Below are 24,882 nucleotides of genomic sequence, written 5' to 3'. Positions count from 1 at the left end.
ATCCCATATTGGAGTGCCTGGGCTTGAGTCCTGGCTACTCTGCTTCTGATCCAGCTTCCTGCTAATTTGCGATCCTGGCAGACAGCAGGTGATGGCTCAAGTAGTTGAGTCCCTGCCACCCTACACTGGAGACCGAGGGAGTTTCAGGCTTCTGGCTCTGGCCTGGCCTGGCCCTGGTTGTTGGAAGGCCCAGGCAGACAAGAAAATCAATCTTCCCTTCCCCCAAGTCCACTGCCCTAATCCATGGCAGTCAAGTGACTCCCCAGGGATCACAACCTCAGAGCTGGGCCACACTCAGGACCTTGATCCTAATCGGACAAGTCTATTGTAGGCCTGCCAACCGGGTCAGCAAAGCTGCCATCTTGCACCTCTCCAGGGTGCCATGAGGCACCCCTGCTTTCCCAGTGTTGGTATCCAGGCCTCTGCGGCTGCAGTTCCAAGACAGGAGTGGTGTGTGGGAAGCTGGGTACGGCCAGGGCACCAGGCAGTGCAGAGGGGCATCTGAGGACGCAGCTCAAGGCGGTGAGTCAGGAGGCAGCCGGAGGTGGGCCTCTGCACCAGCAGACACTCCGAGAACCCAAGGCTTCTCCACTGTCCCATCAGGCTTCGCTCAGCAGGCAGATTCCAAGATAACATTGCTCAGAGTTTCAAGATGGCAACCGTGGAGCCTCCAAGCCCAAGTGTGGGGCCCTTGTGACTACACTCACTTCATGCCCATGGAGGTGACCCTACCTGAACTAACCGGCTTCCTCTCTCCCACTCCTGATCCCGGGAGGACCTGAACTAGCTCAGCTTGTGGCAGGCTCCACCTACAGCTACAGCAACATAGAGGCTCTGGCCTCCCAACCCCAGCAACAGGGAGACCCCAAAAGGTCTCTAGGGAATTTTTTTTTTACAGGCAGAGTGGATAGTGAGAGAGACAGAGAGAAAGGCCTTCCTTTTGCCGTTGGTTCACCCTCCAATTGGCTGCCACGGCTGGCGCGCTGCGGCCCACGCACTGCGCTGATCCAAAGGCAGGAGCCAGGTGCTTCTCCTGGTCTCCCATGGGGTGCAGGGCCCAAGCACCTGGGCCATCCTCCACTGCCTTCCCTGGCCACAGCAGAGAGCTGGCCTGGAAGAGGGGCAACCGGGAAAGAATCCGGCGCCCCGATCGGGACTAGAACCCGGTGTGCCGGCGCCGCTAGGTGGAGGATTAGCCTAGTGAGCCGTGGTGCCGGCCAACCACACAGTTTTCATACTATCCATCCTTGCTTTCTGTAACTATACGGGCAAAGGTGGCTGGTTGCCTAAGCCAGTACCTGTCCCCTCTCTCTTACCTTAGTACTTTGCCAGAGCAATGGACCCAAGTTCTTGGTGCCATGGACTGAACATCTATACCCCCCTCAAAAGGAAAAGTGGATCTATACCCCCCTCAAAATTCCCTGTGTGATGGTTAAGGAAGTGGGGTCTGTGGGAGGTGATTCGGTCATGAAGTTGGAGCCCTCGTAAGAACGCGGCCAGGTAGCGGGTCCTACCCGGAGACATCAGTAACTTGACCTTTGACTTCCAGCTTGCAGCACTGTGGGAAATTGAGGCTTTGTGCAGAGGGCCGCAACCCTCTGCTCATCTGTTCTCACAGCAAGACCTGAGTAAGACACTCGACCCCCTTCTTGCAGCAGGAGAATAAGATGGAAGTGGAAGTCACTGGGTGGGACTTCTGAGCGATCTTTTTTTTTTTTCCTTTTTTTTTTTTTAGAGTTTAATTATGCATTTTTTTTGACAGGCAGAGTGGACAGTGAGAGAGAGAGAGAGAGAGAGAGAGAGAAAGGTCTTCCTTTGCCATTGGTTTACCCTCCAATGGCCGCCGCGGCCAGCGCACTGCAGCTGGCGCACGGCGCTGATCCGAAGGCAGGAGCCAGGTACTTATCCTGGTCTCCCATGCAGGTGCAGGGCCCAAGCACTTGGGCCATCCTCCACTGCACTCCCTGGCTACAGCAGAGAGCTGGCCTGGAAGAGGGGCAACCGGGACAGAATCCGGCACCCCGACCGGGACTAGAACCTGGTGTGCCGGCGCCGCAAGGCGGAGGATTAGCCTAGTGAGCCGTGGCGCCGGCCTCTGAGCCATCTTTGTAAGAGAGGCTGACTCCTCGCCCTGTGCTCCTCAGGGCTTGAAGGACTTAGTGGAAGCAGGAGCAGGTGGAGGAGGTGGGTGTGGGCAGGAGGGAGAAGCGTGTCCATCAGAGGCTCCTCAAGGATCTGCACTAAGGCAGTCGATGAAGGAGAGAAGAGGCTGGCTGTGAAGGGGTAGAACCTAAAGAATCTTTTTAAAAAGACAGAGCGAGAGAGAGAGAAAGGGAGAGAGAGAGCGCGCGCACTTTCATCCACTGGTTCACTTCCCGAGCCTAAGCCAGGAGCCAGGAACTCCATCTAGATCTCCCACTTGGCAGGAACTCAAGTACTTGAGCCATGATCTGCTGCCTCCCAGGCGCATTAGAAGGAAGCTGGATCAGAAACACCAGGCAGCCAGGACTGGAATAGGCGCTCTGATATGGGATGCAGGCGTCTCAAGTAGCAGCTTGCTTACTGCTTCCCCACAACATCTGTCCTGCACATCCAGGATCTGGTAGGAGGGGCAAAGTAGAATGTCAAGTGCATGAGGGCACGCCCAAGCCTAGTACAGTGCCTGGCACAAAATGGTCAATCGGCAAAGGTCCAATGAGTGCAGAAGGAGTGAAAGGTGCTCCCTGGGGTCTGTGGGGGCTTTACTCTCACTCCCACATAAGCTCAAGGGCTCAAGAACACCCACCCCACAGAGGCCCCTGGAGCCAGGGAACCATTCCCAAGAACGGCTTGTCTTGCTTTGTGCCACCTGTGTGCGAGCACCGTCCCCTCGCTCAGCCCTGGCCTAGGGGTGGGGTCTTGGGGCCGGGAGGAGGAGAAACATGCGAGTGCCACTGTGCACCGAGCTTTTCCAAACATTGGCTCCAGTGCGATTTGCAGGCCAAGCGAATGCCACTGTTTCCACAACATCACTTCCTCTGCAGCGTGAGAAAAAAGGAAGAAAACGCACTGTATGACTCTCCTCTTCCCCCAGGGAAAGCACAAAGCTGTTGGAAACAATAAAAGCAGCCCTGTGTAAAGGGGAGACTTTTGTCTGTGCAGTCAGGGTTGCTGCGCCCGCGACTTCCTGCAGGGACGTTGGGCAGCTTTGCAGATAAATAAATGCTCACATTCAGTATGACCAGCCTAGAACGCTTTTATGAGCCTTTTCTCCTCCCCAGGCTGTACACAGATAATAAATCAAATTAGCATCGCGAACCTCCGGTTCAGCATCACTTGTCACCAGTCCCCTCTGCACAAGGAGTGAGACTCGGTAAGGCTGTGCTCAGCTGCGATCCAGCGATGTGGGACTCAGGCCTGTGGCCGCCTTGGAGATCGCTGGATGCTTCCAACCTGGACTGGGCGCAGGCTGAAGTCACAGGGTCCTGCTGGCCACGCCAGCCCAGACGGTGGCAGAGGCCGCCGAAAGCCCAGTCTGATCATCAAGATAAGGTTGTAACTTGCGAGATAAAATGCACGGTTTCATTTCTTGGTTAATAATCGTAGGAACAAGAGCCAAAAGAGACAACTGTCAGAGGGAGGGGGTGAGGGACAGAAGGAAGGGGGCGGGGCTATGGCTATAATTAGCAGCAGCCAGTAAGCATTTTCCTGTTCCAGGTCCTGTGTAGCACAGTGACTTAACCCCCAGAGGTAGCCAACAGGTGTTGGGTGGGTCAAATTGGAAAGCATGAATTGAAATGTGTTCTTAGTTCGGGTTGCCCAATTGGTGACATGGAAGGGACAACTGGTTAGGCTTAGAAGCTGGCGTGGGGGGGGGGGATTACAACATGGTCTCAAACTACATCCAAGCAGTCTCCCTAAACATGGTTCTGAGCTGTATCAGTGCTCAGGCCCCCACGGGGGCGGGCACCATAATGCCCCACCCCGGGCACAGCTCTCCAAATCATCAGTGGGGTCCCAGCATTGCAGAGCTGTCACTTAAAGTAGGCAACTGCCTTCCTGCAGATGTGACCTCACAGCAAGCTGCACGGTGGGGTCCCCGGGCTCAAAAGTAACCTCCGAGCTGCAAGGCCCGCTCGCACTGAGCTCCTGGCCTGTGGAAGGCAAGCCAAGGCTGCCCCCGCCTCCCAACCTGCTAGGTTCAGAACCGCTTCACTGACAGTGAGCTGAGCAGAAGGCTACAGAACAGGAGAGGGTGGGGGGAACGGCTGACCCCCAACTTGAAGCTGCTTTGAGTATGCACCTTAGCAAGTTCCAGTGCTTGCTGAGTGAGTGAAGGGTGGGGGCGGCGGCTCAGAGTATTTTTTGAAGAGTTTCCTGCGCTCACAACACAACCAGGGATTTTATTAAGATAGGACAATCCTCTTAGAAGGGACAAGGGTGAGGGTTGTTTTCTCCATCAATGATTCTGTCAGTCCCTTACTCAGACACCTGCTGGCTCCACAAATCGGCTGCTGTACGTGCACCACAATGCTACGGGTAAAGTCCATAGCCCTCGGGCGGGCTCGAGGCTTGTCAATCGGTGGGTACTTCTGATACCATAGGGAGCACTGACACCTACTACAGCCTGCGGAGACTCAGCGATTCCTGGGATCAACTTCCCACCAAGTCAGTTAACTAGCTGGGTAACCCAGAGAACCATCCAAGTGTGTCCTTTCGCTATGCCTCAGTTTCTGGCCGTGCACATCAAGTACCTGGCACAGAGGCGGAAGTGGGAGCCAGCGCTGCCAATTTAGCGCAGGATCTGCACTCCAGCCCAGCTCTGGCCGCTGCCACGGCCCACCGATTGGTGGTATTTCCGAAGCCGGCCAGGCCCCCTGCCGCTGACCCTGGAAATCGGGTCACACTTGACAAGGCGGCATGTGCAGGGAGGAGGGGGTCCTTGCGAGCGCCTGGCTCCCGTTCTCCCCACCCCGCCCCCCGGGCCTCCAGAGAGTCTAAAAACTCACTTCGGAGGAAGGGAAGGAGAGTGAAGTGGTTCTTTCGATCTGAGACACCCGCTTCCCGGAGAAAATCACCCCCTCCCCCTCGAGCCCGGCGCGGAGTGAAATCTTAGAAGCCGCGGCTGCAGGGTTTGAACGGAATGCCGGAGTCGGTGGAAGCCGGAGCCGGTCCGCCCGAAGGTCAGCGACTTGTTTGGAGTTCTAGTACCCGGAAGAGGGGGGTGTGGGGGGGGGGGTAGCAGGGAGCAGAGGACGCCCGGGCCCGAGAGACCCCGCGTCAGAGCCGAAATTGTTTGTGCTCCGGAACAGGCAGCTTAGCGGAAGCCGCGACGGGGGCGGGTCACGTGCGGCGGTGGCGGCGCAGCTGGCGGGGGAGCCGGGCTGGGACTAGGGCCGGGCCGCTCCGGGCCGGGCGGGCGGGCGGGGGTGGCGCGGGGCGGCGGCTTTTGCAGCCCCAGGTGGAACCGGAGCACTTGGGGGCGCTGGGAGCGAGCGGCGCCCTGAGCCCGGAGCGAGGAGGGCGCGCGAGTTATGGAGGGGCCGGTGTGGGAGCCCCGGCTCTCGGAGCTCCGCGTGGTGCGGCGCAGGCGGGACGAGGAATCGCTGGGAGGAAGCCGGGACGGAAGCGGGCCCCTGCGGCGAGAGCGGAGCCCACGCGGAGACTGCGCGGGCGTCCGAACCCCCTAGAATGGAGGCGCCGCTCCTGCAGTGGCCGGCCTTGTTTTCTTTTTGCATGCAAATGCCGGAACGCCCGGAACCGCCATCCCTGCCTGCGTCCCAGGGGCGCCCCAGTACGCGGCGGCGGGGGGAGGGTACGCCCCGCGGGGCCACGCTGGGAGAGCCTCAGCCTTGGTTGAGGCCGGGGAGGGCCGCCGAGGTGGCTCCGCGGGGCTGCGGGCCGCAGCGGTGGCCAACGCACTCGAACCCGCCTCCCCCTCCCCCGGAAGAGCGAGCACAGGAAGACGCGGGCTATCTCTGGGGCCTCCCCAGGGGGTGTGGGAGCCGCGCGGGGACTGCGAGGCGGGAGGAGGTGCTGTAGAGAAACCATCGGCCCCCTCGGAGAAGACAGGGGTGACCCGGGGGTGAGGGACTCCGACTTCTCCCAAAGTGGCGCGCGCTACTCCGGCGTGGGAGGGAAAGGACACAAACTTGGCCAGCGGCCAGAACCCTTGGGGATGCCCGACTTTGGTGTCTCCCCGCGGCCGAGTGGCCCGAAATGTACTCTGCTTCCGTTAGACCACGAGGTTCGGGTCCGAGGCCCGGGAAGAGCCAGGTAGTGTGGTGTGGTGGCGGACGGGAAGCCCACCCACGTTCCTGTGCGGTGCCAGGCGGGGAAGGCGCGGACCGGTTGTCTTTCTAAAGTTTCCCGCCCCCCACCCCAGTCGAGGAAGGGCGGTTCTTCCGGAGGTGGGGGCGGGAGAATGGCCTCGGAGTAGGGAGTGGTGCTAGTTCCTTTTCCCGCGACCCGGGCGCCGGAGAAGGGCTCGATCTGCCGGCGTGTTCGCGTCCCCAGACGCTGCACCTCGGTTCGCTGCAACGTCTGCTCCGAGTCGCGGCAGCGGGTGCCGCGCAGGGTCTGGGACGCCGCGAGACGCCATTTGCATCCCCCCCCCACCCCGCCGCCGCCTCCTGCAGGTTGGCGGGGGCGGGTGTCGCCCGCCGCGGAAGCGTATTCCTGGCAGTGACACTGATTAGATGCTGTGTCGCTACGTGCACAGAATCGGGGTGGGCCTTCACCTCTCCAGTGCGCACACACTTTCTGTTGGAAAAGTTGCAGGTTTTCTCCCCCCCACACACACCCCACGTCTCGCCGCACAGCTGCTGTCTCCAGGGCGGAATTAAGCGAGCACGTTTGCTGAGCCCGGGGGAGAGAGGATCGCGCCGGCGCGGGGAGGCCGCCGGCCCGGGCTGCGAAAATCCAGCCCTGGCTTTGCGTCGAGCTGCCGAGTGCGGCGCTTCTGCGCGCCCGGCCAGCCGAGGCCTGGTTTCCATCTGCCCCTTTTGCCTCCGTGTTAAGTTCGCCGGGGAAAACCCAACGATCCGTGCAGAGCCCCTCGGAGGAGAACGCCCCTCCCCAGCCCGATCCTGACCGATGGAAAAAATGACAGTGTAGGGCAGAGCGGGCTGCCCGCGAGTATTAATGCGGCCGCCTCTGTCGCCGGTGCTTTGGGGGATAGGCTGCTTGCCAGGGGACTGCTGAACGAAGAGCCATGAGGGCCGCCTGTCCCTTCTCGAGCTAAAAAAAAAAAAAAAAGAAAACGCGAATTCTTGCTCAGAGGGGCCAGATAACTGCGGGCAGACAGCTGCGGCAATGTGTCCCCATCAAAATGCTGGCTGCCTGTGTGTATATTTCAAGCAAGACTCGGGGTTTTGTGTGTGTGTGTGTGTGTGTTTTAATATTATTTATTTGAAAGGTAGAGTTACAGAGAGAGGTAGAGATAGAGATAGGTCTTGCATTAGCTGGTTCGTTCCCCAAATGGCCAGGCCAGGCAGAAACCAGGAGCCAGGAGCTTCTTCCAGGTCTCCCATGTGGGTGCAGGGTTCCAAGCACTTGGGCCATCCACCGCTGCTTTCCCCAAGTGCATTAGCAGGGAGCTGGATCAGAAGTGGAGCAGCTGGGATTCGAACTCGTGCCCATATGGGATCCGCTGCGCCACAGCACCAGTCCTGAGCTTTTTTTTTTTTTTTTAATCCAGTACACGTTGAAATCACTTATAAATACTGTGAGAAGTGGTTAATTGCTAGATGCGAACCTTGCTCTCTGCCGGCTATTAAACATGTGTACTGGAGGCGCTGAGCTGAGTATTATCTTGGCTCAGCTGCTGTGTGTCCCAAGAAGGCAGAGTCCCTTTCTGCACACCTTCGAGAACTTTTAATTAATGGAACTCCAAGAAGGCATTATTTTATACTTTCTATTTGGGGATTGATGGATCACTGGTTGCAAACTCAGACCGGGGGGGGGGGGGGGGTGTACTGAGCAGTAGACGTAGATGCCCTGGCTTCTGGCTTTCATAGCCCACGTTTTGCTCTTGGCTGTCTCTTTCCTGGCTTACCTGCTGCAGGGTGTGCTGAGGGGATGATAGCCTTGGACTCTCACTTGCATGCCTTGGGCTTGGAGGAGGGGAACCGGGAACTCTGGGTGGTGCTGGAGAACTGGAGTTCTGGTTCTGGAGGGAGGCTGGTCAGGCAGCAGCTTGTGGGGGCCCTGGGGCTGTGAAGGGGGTGTCCCAGAGGTGACCCTGAGGCCTGGAGAGCGAACTCGGAGGTGCCCTTGCTTTGTCTTTGGGAACTGGCAGCCTGGCACGCACAGTTCAGATAAGGATCTACTGAGAGCCGGGCACTGATTAGGCGATCATCGCTCTTGCTTGTAGCCACTAAGGGAAAGGCCGTTCCTGCCCCCTTTGAAAAGGAAAAGGCAGTGTCACCAATGAATTATGTGTGACCTGAGAGAGAGAGAGGCCAGGTAGGGGGCGCAGGCCTCCTCAGGCCCCTGATGGCCCCAGCCCTCCCCATCCTGCCAGAGACCCTTTTGACACTAGAAATTCCCCCGATTCTGTTTACACAAGTAGTACTTCCCTCTGTGGATCAGTAAAATGTGGCCCACTGGCAGCCTGGGCCACTGCGGGCCACACTCCTTGCCCAGAGCAGAGTGAAACTCACCCGTAGGTACACCTGCAGAGCCGCGTGTGCTCAGCTCTAGGAGGAGGTGGCCCGAAAGAGTGCGCTGCAGGGTCTGAAACAGCCGGTGCGGCTCTGTGAGGCTGCAGCGCCAGGCTGGGTAATGGAATGAATGGTGCCTGAACCCTCACGCCAACTTGCCATTAATCCAACCCCAATGAGCGCCATTAACAAAACACTCTGTCCTGCACCGGCAGGCCTTTAGGGGGAAGTCCAAGGAAGACAGTGGGGGCCTGCTTTGTCTTCTTAACATTCCCCCCGCCGGGGTGGGGGTGGGGAGAAGGGGTAACAGTGTCCTTTCCACCATACCCAAATCCCTGGCTCCCATATGAGCCTTAGGGAACTGGAACTTGAGTTCAAATCCTAACCCCAAGGCAGTGTATCTGAGGCGGTGTTCTCCGTATTTCCAGTATTGGGGCACCAGCAGAGCAATCCTGAGACAGCCATTTGACCCTTCGGTCTAGAGCTGCTACAGCACAGCTTGGGCTGGGCCCAGGGCTGAGCGCAGTGAGCAGCGGCTGTGCGGCTTGCCCAGGGCAGTGGGGTGAAAGCAAGCTGTTTGGTGTGGGGAGGTGTTTGGAGGGTACTGCCTGGACTCCAACCTTCCAAAGGCAAATATGATGGGGAGAGCCCGGAAGCCCAACGTTTGGCCCTTACTTTGCAAAGGAAAGTTCCGGTCTGTGGTGCGGAAGTCCTAGAACTGGCTCTGACAGCGACGGGGTCAGGGAAGGCTGGGCGAAGGCCCCTGACCCACGCAGCCACAGAGCATCCGGCAGCGCGGGGGTGACTAGGGGCTGGGGGCAGCCGATTGCTCGGGAGCTCCTTATCGCGGAGTGTCAGTGGTCCTGGGCGGCGGAGCTAAACGGCCGCTTGCGAGGGCGGCTGGTTCTCGCCAGTCCCCTGGCTCCGGGCGCGCCCCCGGGCTCCTCCCACGGAGCTGGCCAGACGCCCGGCGGCGCCTCGCGAAGCTCTCCGCTTGAGCAAGCCAGCCTTAGGCACGGAGCCCCACGGCCTCGGGACGGCTGGTGCCGGCTTGCTCACACTCACCCTGCCTGCCCTTAAACACCGATTCCCCCGGCCACGGGCACGCGCGCACACCCTGGGTTCTGAGCGTGCAGCCGGTCTCCCGGGCCCCCGCTTTGCCTCCCTCCTCGGGCGCTTCGGCAGCCAGCAGCGGCTGTGTGCTGCGCCCGCCCGAGAGGAGTCCAGGTGCCGGGGCCGCGCTGCCCCCCTCCTCCCTGGCGTCTGTGCGCACGCTGGCACCCGCGGGACGCGCGGGTGGACCCGGGGATCCTCGGCTCCCCCCGGGAAGTGGGGCTGCCGGCGGGGACCTGATCGCTCCGTGTTTCGCCATGGCCCCGGGGTCAGAACGGAGGGACGGCAGCGGGGCCGGGTGGGGGGTGTGTGCAGGTGGCTGTGTAAGCCCCCTCTCCCGCGGAGGCTGGTTCGGCCTCTGGCCACCGCAGTAGGAGCGCACTGTGCACGTTCTGTATCGACGCCCCTGCGTGCCCCGGACCAGTGTGTGTTTTCACCCCCTCTGAGCGTCCCTTTCAGCTCGCCAAGCCCCGAGGGTCCTTCCCAGGGCGGCGCAGACGCGGCCTAGCCCCCACGGTCGGCCTAGAGAAAGAAGCTCGGTGAGCCCGGGCCGGCCGCCGAGCCGAGGGAGGGAGCGCGGCAGCTCGCGCGCCTCAAGGCAGAACACACGCCTTTCCCGGAACCTTGAAACCCAGGGGAGGCGCTGCCATCTTCGCGTGACGAGCAGCGAGACGCCGGTGATTAAGTGTTTCTTTCCGGCTCCCTCCGCGAGTTGCGGCTCTCCTCCTTTCCAGAGGGCTGCAAGACGAAAAACGGGGGCGGGGGTGGGGAAGCACGCACAACTGCGCTCTCCGCGGCCAGCCCTGGTCTCCCAGAGGACGGAGGGCAGAGCCAGGGGCCCGCAGGCCTCCGGTCCCGTGCACTCTAGCTCACATCTCCCAGTTTATCGGGGAGGGGGCACGCACTGCCGAAGCCACCCGACCCCCACGGAACCCCCCACCTTCCCCCGGGACTAATCCTGCCTCGCCTTCTGGGATTAACTGGGCTCACGGGTCCATAAAACACTTCCGGCACGGCCACAGGGTCTGTGTGCAGAAATACTTTAAAAACTGGACTGCCGGGCTCCGGGTCGGAAGTGGCTGGGTGCAGGGAAGTGAGTGAACAGACAGTCGTAGGAGACGATCCGTGAGGTGTGCAGGCTGCAGGCTGTGGAAGGAGCTGCCTCCAGCCCGAGAGGGTGGCTCGGGTCACAGCAAACACGTCCCCAAGCAAAGGACACAGCCTTTTGCTAAGTGACATTGACCTGAGGAGCAGGCCGGGTTCACCTGGTTTCTGGCCTCAGTTCAACGGGAAGGGGGAGGGGCAGCCCCCTCACCTGGAGAATGGGAACAGGAACACTACTCTGCCCCTCACCTCCCCCCCACCCCCACCATGGGTTTCTGAGCACCCAGTTAGTTAGTGCATTGTGTAAATGCAGCCTGCCCTGTCCACTTCACTGTGGTCAGCAGCCAGCCTCCCTCCAGTTAAAAAAAAGAACAAAGTGATTTGCTGATTTTAACAAAGTAAAAACCAGCTCCTCCTCAAACCCACGCAGGAAGGCTGGAGATAAAGGAAATCCACCAGCAAATCCACCAGCAACCCGCGTTTTGAACCTCCTCCTCTTCTTCTTTTTTCTTTTTTCTTTTTTTTTTTTACATATTTTAGAGTAAGTTTCAGAACGAATGGGAGACTCTTTAGGCTGTTCTAAGAAAAATTCCCATCAAAAATTCGGGATTAATGGGAAAGGGGGCCTTTAAATTGGGTCAATCGTATTTCGAGAAGAAGAAAACGGAAGGAGAAATATAAATTCAAAGTAGCTTCCTGGCTATGTCCCCTTCTGTCCCTGTGCAGAGCAACGTTCGTAAATAGCCACTACCCTCACCCCCACCCCACGCTGGGACCCCAGAAGTAGGCTTTGGCTCAGGCTCGCTCAGCTAAGAGCAAGGTGGGGACGGTGATCCTTCTCCAAAAACGAACATCAGAAGAAAAGACCTAGGCCTGCCTCTGCCCCTGCAGCCCCAGAGCTGCTCAGCTGTGTGAGAGGGGGTCCTAGGCGGCCTCCTTCCCTGCAGATGGGCTCACGCAGCGTGGCCGGCCCCAGGAGGTGCCCAGGCGCGCTGGGGGGCTCGGGGCCCAGGCAGCGCTTTCACCCGGCCGCCAAGACTAGCATCAGGGGCCTCCGGCCGGACCGCCCACCGGCGTTCCTCTCACCTCCCTGGCCCCGGGGCCTCCCGCCAGGGTTAACCCGCCTCCACCCCGCTGCCCCTCGTGCTGCGCCCTGGCGCCCAGCCCGGATCCCGAGGCCTCCTCCGCCTCGCAGTCCCGGTTCTTCCCCCTCGTGATTCATTTAGCAGCGGTGCCGAAAGCCTGTTTACCTCCGCAGCCCAGGGCGACTTGATCTGCGTAAAAAGCCCCAACGCCAGCGCCGACCAGTAGGGGGGGATTGTCCTATAGATTATTTCTCCTCCTGGTTGGTTTTTTTTTTTTTTTTTTTAAAGCCAGGCTTGGTTGGAGAGGGGGTGGGGTGGCGTGTTGCTGCTGTTTTTTAAAACACCGTATTTGAAAGAGAAACAAAAGCCACACAAAAGCCGTTTAGGAGGTACCAAGGCTGTTTTTACATATAAAAAGTGCAGCGAATACCAAGGGGCCCCCAGCAGTGATAAACTGAATGCTTGGCCGCTTTCGACAATTAGCAGTTAATCTGTTATCCGCGATCAGCGCGCAAGTATTGAGGCTCGGAGGACGCCGAATTCCCTTTCCCTCCACCGCCTTGCACTCAAATTTGTGGGGCACATCCGATGCTCTTGCTTTTTTCTAGTGCGAATCCAGCTTGAGCAAAACAGGGGTTTCCCGGGTCGGAGGACAGACTTAAGCCACCCCAAAGCCACTTGAGCAGCGTGGGAGTCTCCCCAAGGGCCCCAGCTTGTCTGCTTCAGATGTCTCCAAATTGGTTTTTACTCCCTCGTTTCGAAGACCGCCGATTTTGCACATAGTAGGCATCCAAGACCTGTATAACAAATAGCAGGCACTGCAGCGAGCCTGTAGGCCCGGGAGGCAGCCTGATGCCGCACCCTCGGAACCCCATGTGGGTGCCCAGAGTCCCCCGGCCGCCGCAGCCTGCGCGCTGCTTCGTCCTGCGCGGGCTAGGGCGGGCGGGGGAGGCCGGGAGGCACGAAGCGCCTGGAGCCTGCACGATGATAAATATTGCGCAGACAGCCCATAAATAATTTGCATTATGTTCAGCTGACAACGCAGGGCGATTAATTTTAATAGCTACATATTTGCCTGGGCTGCTGCTTTCGTAGGCCCCGTAATGAAAGGCGAGAGGCCGCCCTGGCTCCGTGCTCGCGATCCCGGAAGGCAGCCGGGGAGGTGCGGGAAGGTCCAGTGCGGCGTCTCCTCCAGGCAGTGCCCCGGGGAGCCCCAGCCCCTGAGTCCGCTTCTCGCCCCTCAGCGCCATGCAGGGGCGGGGTGCCCGCGTGCCTTCGGAGCATCCCCGAGGCCCCGAGCAACAGGAGCCACCATAATGACACTGCACATTTGTCTGCGCGGGGAGAGCCACTTGTGGCCGGGGAGACCCTCCCCTCAGCGCTGCGCCCCACACACGCCAAGTCCCGAGCGTACTCCAAAGGGGAGCTCTCCGTGCGCTCTGCGGGCGGAGGGGGAGAGGGGCTGGTGCTCCCTGCAGCTTGTAGGCCCTAACTCGGCCGAGGCTTCTCCGCCCTCCGGGCAGGGGCAAAAACCAAAACAAAGCCCGGCTGCCCACGCGTCCTCCCTGCGCGCCTCGGGTCCTGTCCTCCCCGCCACGGTCCCGCACCGCGCGGGAGGCCCCCTACAATACTCCCTGAGCCCTCGATGCAAAGGACCGCGCGCATAAAGGACGAAAGAAAGGGTTTGGACGAGCTGTTTAAAAGAGGGGGCTGGGAGGGGAGTGCGACAAGGAAGGACACGCCGCGGTCCCGTGGTGGCCGGGTGCGCGCGTGTGAGTGTCTGTGTGTGCGTTCCGATGACAAAGCCCCGCCGCCGCCAGCAAGCTCCTGGCTGCGAGAGCACTGATGGGGGAGGGGAAGGGGAGGAGGGGAGCCAGCGCTCGCGTAGGTAGCGGGGAATCGAAGCTTCCCGGGAGAAAGAGTTCATTCATGAGCCGTAGGAGGCCTCGCGGCCGGGCCAGGTGGAACCTCCTGAAGCCAACACCTGTGCATTTGCCTTTTTGGAAACAGGCGAGCGCATCGATCATTACCATATTTTAATTGCCTCTCGCAAAGGTCATCTCTAATTATGGGTTTCGGGGAGGGTTGGCCAGGGGTCTGTAGCCCTTCATTGTGTGTGTGTGTGTGTGTACGTGTACGTGTATGTGTGTGTGAGTGTGCGCGCGTGCGCGCGCGTGTGTGTGTCGCCGCCGAGACAATGCGCCCAGCTCTTATCGAAATGCCAATCCGAGGGTGTCCGCGCACGCCAGCTAGGCGGTCACGACGTGCTGGATCCACGCAGACCAGGCTGCGTGCACAATAAAAAGCGAGCGGGCGGCGGAGGACCGTGCAGACCCACGGGTTTCTTTTTAGAAACGGTGGTGCAAAGAGACTTGACAATAATAACACGCAGCAGTAAGAAAAAAATGCATTTTCGTTTCTACAATCGCGGACTGTGTTTAACCCATCCTATCCCCCTGAGAGCTCTCTGTGCCCACGTGGAGTACGGCGCAGGGCCAGGCGCGGCACCCAGCGGCTTGGGGCTGCCAGGTGCCGTTCTGGGGGCGGCCACGTTATTTTCATATTAATCTCTCCCTTTAATTCAGCATGGTTGTCAGTTACAGAGACGTGGAACATCCTTAAAGACGGATGTTTTATGGGAAACGGTACAGGCTAGTTGAAAAGGAGAAAGAAAACATTTTTTTTTTAACTTTTGGAAGTCTGCATTTCCGTAGTTTTTATCGCTTACAGCAACACTTGTGCAAAAGCCTAGTTAAACTTCATCCGAGGGAGAAAGAGCAGCCGGGGAAAATAGATGGAGGGTCAGGGGTTCTTGGGAGGAGACTTTTGGAAAAGGAAGGGGATGGAGACCCGGGAAGAGCTGCCGGCCAGGGGTGGGCAGCAGCCATTGTGAACTTGATTTTCTCCAAGAAACCTGGCATCTTTGAGCCTCACTGCTGTTTGCTGGGAGTTGCGCCTGACAGAGCCAGGGGCTGGGGTCAGGAGCCTTGGAGAGTTGGAGGGTTTTGCATGGGCTCTGCTTCCTGTCTGGCCCCCCACACCTGGCCTCCTCAGCAGCCAGTTCTGCCCTGAGGAAGGCAGAGCCAGATGACTGGTCCAACCCCCCAGAGACCGCCTGGCTTTCTCCTCCCCTGTAATCATAACCAGATGCACTTAAGCGCCTTTCATCAGAGGAAGCCCAAAGCCCTTTAACAGGCTTCAATAAAAGCCTTGCGAGGGCCTACCAGCCTGCTCAGCGTTGGGGCCCCTGCACCCATTTCCCAGCTCAGGAAACCTGCCGTCAGCATCTAGCTCCTCCCCTTCCCCCCCACCCCGCCCCCCGCCGGGAGTCCTGGAGGCCAGCACAGTCTTCCAACCAAGACAGCCTCGCTCGGCAAGTTAGGGGGCCAGGATCCCTTCCAGGAGTGTGGGTGCAGACCCCGTGGACAGAAGGGAGGAAGACAGGCATGGGAAGAGAGCCAGCCGGCAGCCAGTGTCCAAGGACGGACAGGAGGAGCAGCTTGGGGTCCCACAGTATTTGGCCTAGCTGCCATCCGAAATCTCTGTGTCTCCCCCTGCTGAAACTGCAAACTCCCAAGGGCGAGGACTGGTTCACTTATCGTTGCAAGCCCTGTGGAGGGCCTGGCCCAGCATGAGTGGTCAGAATGTTTGGGAGATCAACCGCTATAGCTGAAAACTCAGGAGCAAGACATCTCCGTGCTTAAGATGGGGGCTCTACCCCTAAGGGTTGTGTAATCTCTGTGCCTCAGTTTCCTTATCTATAAAATGGGCATGAGAATGCCTACGTCACGAGATTGGAGAAAGATTAGGTGAAGAAATTGCATGTGAAGCAGCAGGCAGGTAATAATAAGCTTTTCATAATTACTGTGCCCTTGCCCTTGAAGGAGTGATGGGAGGATCTGGGCTGATATTGTTTGAAGTGTAGAAAGGAAGGTTTGTGTAAGGCCCTACCTGGGCACAGGTCTCACTGGGCTGGGCTTCGGGTCAGAAGAAAGAGTTACTTGTACACTGTGGGAACTGGAGCCACAGGACTCCATGGTCTAATAGGCAGGCGGCCCCGAAGCTGTGGCCCTGGGGAGCCAGCCGTACCAGCCTTTGGTCCGAGGCCCTTGGACTTCAGGGTGAGTTGTACCCTGGTCCCTAGTTGCGCTGCATGAGCAGCAGGGATGGCACCTCACCCCAATCTGTGCTGTCTCTTCAGCCCCTGAACCCTGCTCGCCTGCTGGCACTTGGCAGGGCGGAGAGGAGCCTGCTTCTCTTTGCTGCTCCTATTCTGGCCTGTTCTGTAGCGCCACACCTCTCACCATCCCCTCCCTCCCTCCCCCTTTCCCCCCCACTCACTCACACACTCCCCCCAGTTTGGCCAATTGGGCAGCCCCATGGCAGGCTCCTTTACTTGTTCTTTCTCCTGCTCCCTGCATGCTGTGTTGGAGGGGGACAGAGGAGGAGCAGGTAAGCCCTGGGCTCCCCGGCCCTTCCTCAGGTCTCCCTAGGCTAAGCATTTCCCCAGAAGGGTAGCCTGGGAGTCAGGGTCAAGGTCAGCGGGCTGCCTGGGCACCAGGGGCTGGCTGTGGGGCAGAGGCCACATGCACTGCCTGGCAGCCTGTGGGGTTGGGGTTAGGGTTAGGGTTAGGGTTAGGCGTGCCCCAGCTGTGTGAAGGGGAGCTCCTGCAGGAGCCCAGGGTGTAGCACGGGTCAGGAAGTGGAGTGGGAAGGCAGAGACCTGTGGGACTTGGGCAGAAGGTGAAGTCGGCACTCACTCCCTCCCCGTGGCAGCCCTGAGTGGCCAGGAAAACATAGGGAGAGGAGACAATGGATGGGCGAGCAACACTAGCCTGCTGGCAGTGCTCTTTGCTTCCTGACCTAGTGAGCTGGCGCCCTGGTACAGCCAGTGTAAGTCAGGAGAGAGAAACAGAAAGCGCCCTTTAAGCAAATCCTTGATGGCAAGTGCAGGATGGAACTGGAGGAGGAGGCAGGTCACCAGGATTTCATCCGCAGCAAGACAGTTGATTAGCAGCACTGGAGGGTGTGCGTTCCCATCACAAATTCCTGCTCTGCACACTTTTATTTTCAATCCAGCTCTCCTTCTTCCGTGGGCTTAGCAGCATGTTCTAAGCCCGCTCTCCTCCTCTCTAGCTTGTGTGCTGCCAGGGCGCGCAGAAGCAATTGAGTTCTGCTCAGAGTCTGTGGGTCTGGAATTTGGTGGAATGATGCCACAGCTAAGGGCTGGAGTCGTGCGGAGGCATCTTCACCTACATGTCTGGCTTGGGACTGGGCCCTCAGCTGCGTGGCATAGCACAAACACAGGCTCTCTGTGTGGCCTGGCCTCCCTCACCCTGTGGTGGCTTCAGGGTAGTGAGGGTTGGAAAAGCTCGGGCTCCCCCAAAGCCTTCCCGCAAGTAAGATGGAAGCTGGGGGGCTGGTGCTGTAGCAGGTAAAGCTGCTGCCCCCAGTGCCGGCATCCCATATGGGCGCCGGTTCAAATCCCGGCTGCTCCACTTCTGATCCAGCTCTCTGCTATGGCCTGGGAAAGCAGTAGAAGATGGCCCAAGTGCTTGGGCTCCTGAACTCCCCCCTCTCACCCCCCACTGTGGGAGACCTGGCAGAAGCTCTCAGCTTCGGATTGGCCCAGCTCTGGCCATTGCAGCCATTTGGGGAGTGAACCAATGGATGGAAGATCTCTTTCTCTCTCTCTCTCTCTCTCTCTCTCTGTTTCTCCCTTTTTCTCTGTAACTCTGCCTTTCAAATAAAATAATTAAAATCTTAAAAAAAAAAAAAAGCTGGAAGCTGGCCTACCTTTTCTCATGCACCCTTACAATTCGCGAAGCCTCCCTTATGTGATAGTCTCTAGTTGTGATTGTCCACTCAAATTCAAGGGCAAGCAGCATGGCCCCTACCTCTCAGTTGGGAGAAATGGCAAAGAACTTGTGGGCATTGGGAAGGGGGGGAAAAAAGCCATGCCAGGTACCCTTGAGAGCTAAGCTTAATTAGCAGTGGCTCTAAACAGAATAGTCTATGTTATAATAGGCGTTTATACCCTCAAGAGGCCTCAGAAATTATATGGGGGCAGGGGGAAGCAGAGAGCTAAAATTAGGCCAGGGTAAAAGAAATGGAACTCTAAGGCAAATACGGATTTGATGAAAAATAGAAACTATGAAAGGACAGTTGTCTCCGTGAGCTTGTCAGGTGTGGGAAGGACCCAGAAGAGCTGAGCGGAGGGATCAGATGTGTCTTAGGCTCTTTGGCCTTGAAAGGGAAGAGGGCGATAGGCTAGGCCCTGGCGGTCCGGCCGCCACCATCTTGGGGGACATCTGTTGTGAGCCTCCAATAGTGTTCTTTCCACTGTTGCCTTACAGATCACCCCCCGACCCCCCCTTTACAATCTACAGATCTCTTTATTTGGTACGGAGCTAGGACTGTCGTCAATACGTTTCTGAAAATAAGAAATTAACTTCATACTTGCGATGTGTGCCCCTCCCCCCGCAGGTGTGGTTTTCAGTCTCCACAACACTGCGTCCAGTGTTGTGACGCAAGGGGCCCCAGGTTCCCATTATCCCTGCCTCTAACCCCTGAATGGGGAGTTTGACTTCTAATTTCATGCTAGGGGGTTCACAGGCGACATAATTGTATTTGCCTCTGCCTTTGATCTGCTATTTCATTGTGGCGGGACTGGGAGACAGCGAGAAAAAAAGGTGGTGGCAAAAGCATGACTTGGTTTTGCTTTGAAATTGGCAGTTATTGCTTTCTCTGACTCCCTCGACCGGACACACCTTCCCTCCATCTGAAACCCAACCGCTTCCCATTTCCGAAAACCCAGAAGGCGCGGGGACCTTCGGGCCTGCTTCCTTCTCCCTGGCTAAGAGTGCATTTTCAGAAAGCCTTTCAGGCATGGGGCTCAGGCTCTCCTTAAGCTCCAGGAGAACGTCTGGGTGAATTCTGACCCACGTGCCCCGTTCCTGATCTCGCCCCGACTTCCCGGGATGGCTCTGGTTCAGGCCAGCCACCCTTCAGGTGATTCGGGTCTATAGTGCCAACCCCTCCGCTGGTGGAAGCCGGAGGGATCTGGATTCAGCAGCAGCCTCGTGGCTCAAAACTAAACGGTCAGCCGGCTTCTCAGGCAGGTTTGCCGGATCAGATCGTGTAGTCGGTGCACAAAGAGCCATAGCCACCACAGCATGGAGGGAGGGCTGAAATGCAGGCCCAAGGGCATCCCTCTCCAAATTGTCACAAAGCCACCAAGTTGGCGAATGGCAGCTCTATTGTCAAGGCAAAGGAGAAATGGATTCTGTCCCTGATCAAGAAGAAAAGAGAAGGTGACACAGGGCGGGATGGAGGTGACACAGGGCATGGTGGGAGCCAGTAGGCAGGCCTGAGGCTGTAGTTGACATAGCACATTGGAGCAACAGGCCCCTGTAGGAAGTCTTTGCGAGGTTCCCAGAAAACAAATGCTTATGTCAACACAGTGCACAGATTTCAAACTCTTTTTGCACCAAAATAAACCTGTCTTTTATTTTCAAAGATGTATTTATTTATTTGAAAGGCAAGGTTACTGGGTGTGTGTGTGTGTGTGTGTGTGTGTGTGTCTTCCATCCACTGGTTCACTCCCCAAATGGCCGTGACGGCCAGAGCTGGGCCGATCCGAAGCCAGGAGCTTCCTCTGGGTCTCCCAAGCACTTTGGGCCACGCTTTGCTGCTTTCTCAGGTGTATTAGCAGGGAGAAGCTAGGATTCGAACCCACGCCCATATGGGATGCCGGCGCTGCAGGCAGCAGCTTTACCAGCCATAGCGCCACAGCATATAGGGCCACAGCGCTGGCCCCTAACCTTTTAATTCCACTTTCCATGAGCTTTGCGAAGTACCCTCAAACTTGGGAAGGTATTTTCACAGTGAAGCCATAACAGACGGGCCTTCTCGGGGAAGGAAAAATTTAGGTGACTTATTCTTCCTTTATAGCTATGCATGCGTAGGTCAGGAGCCCTTCTTTTGTTTGCCTGTTTCCTCACTTTGGGTAACTTGCATTGGGTGTGTTGAAGGACTATCTTTTGAAAGGATGTTAATTATATCATGGCAACTGGGAATTCCCCAAATCTTCCTCTCCTACCTACTTGTTGTGTGTGTGTTTCAAAGATTTAGGTATTTATTTGAAAGGCAGAGTTACACACAGCGATCTTCCATCTGCTGGTTCACTCCCCAAATGGGTGCAACAGCAGGGCTGAGCCAGGTCAAAGCCAGGAACCTGGAACTCCATCTGGGTCTCCCACATGGGTTCAAGGATGTAAGCACTTAAGCCATTTTCTGCTGCTTTCTCAGGTGCAGCAGCAGGCACCTGGATCGGAAGTGGAGCAGCTGGGACTTGAACTGGTGCTCATATGGGAAGCAGGTGTCCCAGCCAGACGCTTAACCCGCTGTACCATGATACGCCCCACCCCATTTTCTTTAAGTCTTAAAGACTTAAAAAGAGTTTAGAGGCGTTCCCCACCATCCATTTGGATTTAGTGTCTAAAGCCTTTCTTTTTTATGAATTGTGCTGGGGGTTTCATGGGTTTCAAATGGGGTATTGTGTTCTGATGGAAAATTGCATCTCCACCACTCGCTCACTAATCTCAGGAGCTGAGAAGTGAATCCAGGGTTGCTAATTCTTGGTATTTTTGCTTGATGTAAAGTAAACATCATTTTTCCTAAACAGGAACCTTTCACAAGCACTGACAGTTACTGTTCCCAAACTGCAACAATCCAGGGCTCCTACATTTCTGTGCTCCGCTCCTCTCCTCTCCCGGAACAGATCCTAAAGAGAACTAGCTGGCCCCTTCCCTGGGCCATTTACTGCAAAGGTTCATGCCCTGTCTTTATGTTCATCTCAAATTGCCTTTTATTTGTGTTTCCTCATTTACAAGTCCGCCTTTCCACCTAGATTGTACCAGAGGTGACTTTAAAAAATTCACTTTCCTACTGTTGGATTCGCCTAGGCCCTAACACGTTGCTTTTGCCCTTAGCAAGCTCTACATAAATGTGTGTTAAATTCCAAAAAGTGGACAGATACAGTTACGGTGCGATCAAGAGCCCTGGAGCCGTGGTAACTTTCAAATCCTCTTGCTCAGAGAGCGCCCTGGAAACCCCTTGAACGCCAGGGACTCTGTCCCTGGCCTCGCGTCCCTTCCCTGGACAGGTTGCAGTTGGGGACGGTGACCCAAGTCGCGGGGGACGGGGATCCGAGAGGTGAGCACACGTTGCCCATTGCAGGAGTCCTGGACCAAGAAGACGTTTCTCGGGATTAAAATCCACCCTGGTGTTTCCGGGAGGCGCGACTACTGGTCGCGCTTTCGCCGCCTGACTCCCAGCGGCCGCAGATCAGCGTGGTCCGTAGCGCGGAGGGGAGTTCCAGAGGGGCGGGCGCGGCGCCCTCCGCGCGCCCCCGGAAACCTGGGAACACCCGCGCTGCTGCCTCGGCCGGGCCTGCGGCTCCGCGGTCCCACCGCCGGGGGCAGCGCCGCCCGCGCAGCCGGGCCAAGATGGCGGCCGGCGCGCCACCCGCGCCCGGGGGAGAGGAGGCGGCGGCGGCGGCGGGAGCTCCCCAGCTCCCCGGCGAGCCAACGCGCGCGCTGTGCTCCGGGGCGGGAAGCTGCTCCTCCTTGGCCCTCCGGGACCCGAGAGCCCGGCTCCTCCGCCACTTCCCCAGACAGCTTCCCCCTCCTCCCGCCCGCGCCCCACCTGTGCGGGCTCTGAAGGGCTATGCTAGCCCTCAATCACCCGGGACTCCTGTTAGAAGAGGGCAGGGACAAGGCCCTGGCTGGGATGAGGCTTGCGACGAGGATGACCGCCAGGCTAGAGGACCTGCGGGGACCCCCGGCTGCAAGCCCCACAGCCTAACCATTTCCTCCAGCTCCTGGACACCTCTGGGCGCAGTCCCACCAAACCCGTGACCACAGGCAGGGCGTCAGATGCCCCGTTAGGTCACAGGGCCCAGAGCTCATGCAACCAGGAATGCCTTGGAAAATCCGGTAGGTCTGGTTGTGAAGTCCATGGTATGATATTGTAAAGGCTGCAGAACCTGCGCTGCCCTTGGCAAATGCTCTGACCTGGTTCTCTGCTCTGGGTAGGCTGCCTTCCTCCCAGGACACTCCCAGACCTGCAGTCCAAGTTACCGGCAGTGGCGTGCGTGGATGAATGTGGGTTATTCGGAGGGATCTCCTGCGGGGGCTCAGGCTGGGAGGTCAGGGGATCCCCCCTTTCCTCCCCGGCGGGAGCAGGTGAGGGGAGGGGGAGAATCACAATGGTAGGAACTGAGTGCTACCTGCCAAAGCTTTACCATTACCTTTTGTCAGGCATGGGCTGACACCTCCCGCTGGTTCAAGGTTCCTTCCAAACTTTGCAAGTTGCTTATCAGCTCAGCGGGAGAGGCTGGAGTGAACTTTTGGTTTTTGTTTTGGTGAAATCAAGTCGGTGTGCATAACATATGCGCTGCCTTGTTATTCTTATGGAAACACTTTCTCCGCCCACCCCTGCAGCAGCAGCTACAGCAGCCGTTCCTTCCTTCGGAAACCCCTCTTTTAATGACCTCTCTCCTGCTCCGGTTTAGTCAGCCGCCCCCCCCCCACTTTGTTCAAGTGCAGCAATAAACCCAAGACTAGGCCTAATCCTCTGTGCTCCTGACCTTCCCCTCCTGGTCCCCCGACCGATGCTGGCCACGGCTGCCGCTTGGTCTGCTTTGTGTGTTGTGTGTTTTCTCCTCTCTACACACTTGGTACTTTTTCAGACAGCAAATCATCATAAAAAAAAAAAAAAGAGAGAGAGAGATAAATCGTATACCAGGAAAAAGTTAAAAGCAGCCCCTTTTGGAGCCAGGCCCCCCACAAGCCGGGTCTTTCCCATCACAGACACAACCATCTGATTTCTAAACTCGAACCAGTGCCAAGGAGTTACCCTTGACCTTGCGCCCCCTGACGTCGTCTCCTAGCTCCAGTTTGGGTGCCGCAAGTGCCTTTGCTGAGTCCACTTCCAGCCCTGTCCAGCCCCAGTGCCCCTCCCTGGAGGCGCAGTAACCTTAAACGGCACGACAGGCGGCTGGCCGAGCTGGTTCGGTGACGACTCCCAGGAGACAGCCGCCTGCAGCAGCAGGCCCCATCTGCAGCACAGCTGAACGAGTTAAACTGCCCCAGGCATGAGTGGTCTAGGGTGGGGCCTGGACCGGGGAGAACCGGCGGGAGCCTGGGGCAGCCTCGGACTTAAAAGCCCCAAATTGGCCCAGGAAAGGGTGGTCCTGGTGTTGCCCTCCCGAAGTGCTGCTGAGTGGGCCCCCCCCAGACCCCCTTTAGGGGCTGAGGGGCTGGCTTCGGAGCCCGGTTTGGATTCAGGCTGCGCTGGAGGGCTTGGGAGCCCGAGGGGAATGCAATCTGTAGGGACCGGGACGGTGAAGTCACTTCTCCGCCAAACAAGCAGTGACGTGCAGCGGGACCCGAGCCTCGGGCTCCAGCGGCGGCGAAGAGCCCAGTAATTCAGACGGGCCGCTCGCTGAAAAGCCCTAGGTGGGCGAACATCACTCACCACCTCCGGGAGAGCCCCGCTCAGATGCACCACTGCAACCCTCCTGGGCTGCGCGGGCCGCTGCCCGCTGGCCAGTGCGGCTCAGCTCTGCCCGACCCTGCCTCGGTTTCACAAAGGCCACGTGCGGCCAGGGCCGACGAGGAGCGGCCACGACTCTCAGATCTTTAATTACGCTAGGAGCCCCTACCCTTCCCCCCACCCCATCGCCGGCTTCCAGCCCTTTAATCAATTTCACGATATTAAATATTAATTTCCCGCCAGCCACGCTTTCTCGGAGGAGGGGGAGGGGACGGGACGGGCAGCTCCAAGGCAGGGGCGGCTTTGCAGGGTGTGACCAAGGGGCACGGAGGGCTGGCGGGCTCCTAAGTGACCTCCTCCCGGAACTCGGAGCCACTGGCTTTGCATTCTGCAGCTGGGCAACTTGGAGAGTTATGAACGCCGGGGTGCAGGCCTCGGTGAGGAGTAGCTAGGTGCGCCGAGAGCCCGGGTGTGCTGGGCGGCCGCTCTGTGCCTGCCCCCCCCCCCCGCAGCCGCGAGTCAGCCTCACGCGGGCCCGCAGCGCGCTGCGGTGATGGATCGCGCCTGGCGGGGGTGATTTGGTGTTGATCGCACATTATCACTGGCAGGTTGGACTGGCTGCTGATGGACGACTTCTAGCGGCGGCGGCAGCGTCTTCAGACACCGCGCGGGGACTCGCTAGCTCTGCCGGGGTCTTCTCCCCACCCCACCCCCGTCCCCGCCCCAAGCCACCTCACCACCCTACCTCCCGGCGCCCGGAGGGGTCTGCGGATCAGAATGGGGTCCCCTTAAACCCAAGGCCGCCCGCTCCCCCCATCCGGCTCGTGGTGTGGGTCGCAGACCGGGTGAGGAAGGGAGCCAGGACGCCTTTCCCACTTCCTCCCATTCCTCCTTCCCTTGCCGCTTGCCCCGCCCCCCTTTCCTGCTTCCCCATTGAAAGCTGAAGGGCTTGGGTCACTCCGCGGGTGATTTCCCCGCTGCCCGGGCCGGGCCGCGGGGGCAGACTCACCCGCCCCGCGGCCCCCGACCCTCTCCCCAGAGCCGCGGCAGCCGCGACGCTGCAATGCGCCCCTCCTCGCTTCTTTTTCTAAAGTGCCTGCAGATACAAAAGCGGTTTCGTAATGCCTTCCGTCTGCGAGAGCCGGAGGACCTTGGCTGACCTTTCGGAAACTGATTGCAACTGCCTGTTAACAGCCCGTACTGACCGCACTGAGCGGAGCGGAGGACAATCATTTAAGTGACAGACGGCGAGGTGGCCTCGGCTCGGTCGAGCGGCCTGGTTAAGCCCGCCCCTCCCCCAGCTCCCCCCCCCCCGCTACTCCCCCAGCCCCGGGCGCACTGCGGGCCGTGGTAGGCGCTCGGGGAGGGCGCGCCGCGTG

The 24,882-nt window shown here is 58.5% G+C and overlaps 1 protein-coding gene across 2 annotated transcripts in view; it reads left to right on the top strand.

Annotated features, from left to right (window-relative positions):
* The first annotated feature begins 5,042 nt into the window (after window positions 1-5,042).
* Window positions 5,043-24,882, top strand: part of BCOR (BCL6 corepressor) — a 111,905-nt gene continuing 92,065 nt past the window's right edge. Inside the window, exon 1 of one of the 2 annotated variants that reach the window (XM_070066658.2) lies at window positions 5,043-5,162. The gene's annotated coding sequence lies outside the window, so the exon portion shown is untranslated. The remainder of the gene's footprint in view (window positions 5,163-24,882) is intronic. The other variant, XM_089324235.1, reaches the window with a different exon arrangement.

The sequence above is a fragment of the Oryctolagus cuniculus genome, chromosome X, assembly GCF_051225735.1.
Source record: "Oryctolagus cuniculus isolate XC-2025 breed Fujian yellow rabbit chromosome X, ASM5122573v1, whole genome shotgun sequence".
Lineage (NCBI taxonomy): Eukaryota > Metazoa > Chordata > Mammalia > Lagomorpha > Leporidae > Oryctolagus > Oryctolagus cuniculus.
The sequence above is the reverse complement of the archived record's forward strand: the minus strand, read 5'-3'. Positions and strand labels throughout refer to the sequence as shown.